We start from the raw sequence: 3,286 nt of genomic DNA, 5'->3' as shown, positions 1-3,286 counted from the left end.
GGCGTTGTCAGTGCCATGTTCTGAAAACTCTAGGGAGAAACCTTCCCTGCCTCTTTTGGCTTCTGGTGGTGTTTTCCAGGGATTCTTTGCATTTGTTGTCCTTTACATGTGTCCCTCCTGTCACATGGCCCTTCGGTGTCTCCTTGGGTATCTTCACCTAATCTTCCACTGTTCTTGCCTTGTGTCCAAATTTCCCCTTTTTGGAAGACCACCAATCATTGAATTAAGGTCCACCCTAATGACTTCATAAAATGAAGTACTTATTGTACATATGAGAATCAATGAACTCTTTCAGTATCCCATTTCTAAATAAGGTCACATTTTCAGGTACTAAGGATTGAGACTTCAATATAGCTTTTGGGGGGATTGGGAGTTCAGACACTTAACTTGTTGGTTACTTTTTCTGTCCCAGACAGGAGAGAATCCTATTTCAATGCAGATAAAAATAGAAACCATTTATAAACATTATCGCAGGAAGGAGAACTCAAAGTTAAAATTAAAAACTATGAAATTTCCCATAAAAAGTAAATAGATTGAGCTATATGAAATTACTAAAAAAAAAATCAACCATTTTTGATCTATAAAAATAGTAAGTTCCTATGCTCCAATTTAAGAAATAAGTAGAAAGGAAAGAGAATAAAGAAATATCAAAGAATCTGAGAAATGAAAAGAAAATAGGCAAGAATGATATATAGGAGATAGACATGGATAGAGGAAATAAAAATTTAAATCAAACAATTCCCTCATCAACATTAACTATTATCTAATTTTTAAAATTTGTTAAAATATATATCAGTGTCTAAAAATATTTCTATCCCAGCACAATTATAATATTATTTGCTCTTACTCATTTGATTTGTGTGTGTGTGTGTGTGTTTTCAATCAAAGTTCCCTCGAAACAGTTCGAACCCCACCCGCGCCTGCCAAACAGCAAAACACTTCCATAAGTGGCTGAGACCAGGGGAAAAGGGAGGGGTCATCTCCGCAACACTCCATTTATACACAGAACTAAACAGACAAGCACAGAAGTTAGAAGTTGGCAGCATGGGAAGGGATGGAATAGGTGAGGTATAGGGATGTTGTTAAGAAAATACAGGCTCCCCCCAACTGGGGTGCCAGTGGGGAACTTGGTCTGCTTCAACCCCAAAACAATCAGAAGATCAAAAGCAGTTTGGGAAAATCAGAACCATCAGGGATGGAGGGAGGAGGAAAATCCAGGGAGTTGGGGGGCTGTTTGGCAACTGGGGTAAAGGGATTGCCCTCTCCCTGCTGGGATCCCCCCAGCCCTTCTAGTTTGGCGAGAAGGGGGCAGCCTGCAACCCTCAGGGGCAGGTCTGGGGCTGCCAGATGCTCCAGGCAGGGGGCAGGAGGGGGCTCACAAAGACTTGCCCTTCAGGGAGATGACGGCACTGCCCCCAGCTTCTCTGCCAGGGTGCAGCGTGCAGCAGTCCTTGACCTCCTCACAGCACTTGCTTGTAATTCATGCTTGATCCCTGTCAGCTTCTTCTTGAGTGCATCCTTGGAGCCGGCATAAATCATTTTGCTCTTAAGGGGAGCACACTCAGGAGCCCAAAAGATAAAACACCAGGTCCTCCTCTTGCTCTCCTTACTCTCATAGGTTGCATCATAGAGGGCACAGCTCCAGTCCTGGTCTGGAAGGATCTTGACAAAGGTGGTGTAGGGATTATGACAGTCTGGTCCACATCACCTACCAGGATGTTGCTCTTTTGGTCCTCACTCAGGAAGAAGAGCACTGCCTTCACCTCTGACTTTAAATATTTGTGCATCTTCATGTCATTGAACACCTTAATGACACCATCAGAGACAGCCACACCAGAGGCCATGTTTCCAGAAGCAAAGGGGTGATGGCAAGGAAAGCAGACCAGAAGACGGCCACTGTCGCCTCTGCTGGGGTCCAACTCCCTACTCATTCAATTTTTAAGTCACTGTATCTACTGTAACTTTTTAATCTCAGAAATCATATCTGTTTTTTAAAGAATGAGTGTAGGCCCTTATCTTACTCCCTATGTCACCTCTAAATGGATTACAAACTTAAATGTAATACCTGAAATTATAGAATTACTAGAAGAAAACTTAAGGGAAAACTTTCACAACATTAGTATGAGCAATGATTACTTGGATATAACCCTCAAAGCACAGGCAACAAAAGTAAAAATAGACAAATGGGACAAACCAAAAAGCTTCTGCATAGCAAAGGAAACAACCAATAGACAACCTCGGATTAAGGGAAAATATTTATAAATCATACATTGGATAAGAGTTGTTAGTATCCAAAATATATAAGGAACTCAAACAACTCAATAGTAAGAAAACAAATGTATATATTAAAAACAAGCGAAGAACTTGAATAGACATGTCTCAAAAGAAAACATGCAAATGGCTAACAGGTATATGAAAAAGTCATTAACTCACTAATCATCAGGGCAATGCAAATCAAAACCACAGTGATTTATCACCTCATATCTGTTAGGATAGTTACTATAAAAAGATGAAAGATAACAGATATAAGCAGGGCATGGAGAAAATAGAGCCCAGGTACACTGTTGATGGGAGTGCAAATTAGTGCAGCCATATTGGAGAACGGTAAGGAGATTCCTCAATAAAACTACAACTAGAACTACCATATGACTCATGAATCTCACTTTGGGTATATATCCAAAAGAGCTAAAATCAGTTATCTCAAAGAGATATCTGCAAATCTATGTTCACTGCATCACTTCTCACAGTAGCCAAGATAATAGAACAAACCAAAGTGCCTATCGATGAATAAATGGATTTTTCAAATGTGGTACATGTGTATATCTATATATACATACAGCTGAACTATATTTCAGTCTTTAAAAGAAGGAAATTCTGTCATTTGTGACAATGTGGATGAATCTACAGGACTTTACGCTAAGTAAAATGATCCAGGCATAGAAAAGACAAATAAAGAAAAATACTGCCTGATCTCACCTATATATGGAATCTAAAAATCTCACATTCATAGAGGTAGAAAGTAGGATGGTGGTTCCCAGAGGCTGAGTAGTTCAGGGTGTCAGATGGGGACAGGGAAGGTGCTGGTGAAAGGGCACAAACTTCATTTAGAAAGGAGGAATAATTTCTGGTCATATATCGATTATAGTTGATAATAATGTCCAACACAATGATTATAGTTGATAATAATGTCCTATACATTTCAAAATTGCTTTAAAAAAGAGGCAAAAAAATAAAAATAAAATAAAAAAGAGGCATTTTTAATATTCTTATTAGAAAGAAATGATAA

At 39.1% G+C, this 3,286-nt stretch overlaps 1 pseudogene; it reads right to left on the bottom strand.

Moving 5' to 3' along the window:
• Positions 1-1,375: 1,375 nt before the first annotated feature.
• LOC128586486 (cofilin-1-like) lies at positions 1,376-1,844 on the bottom strand (annotated as a pseudogene).
• Positions 1,845-3,286: the final 1,442 nt, after the last annotated feature.

The sequence above is a fragment of the Nycticebus coucang genome, chromosome 5, assembly GCF_027406575.1.
Source record: "Nycticebus coucang isolate mNycCou1 chromosome 5, mNycCou1.pri, whole genome shotgun sequence".
NCBI lineage: Eukaryota > Metazoa > Chordata > Mammalia > Primates > Lorisidae > Nycticebus > Nycticebus coucang.
Note: the sequence above shows the minus strand (reverse complement) of the source record. Positions and strands in the feature narration are given on the sequence as shown.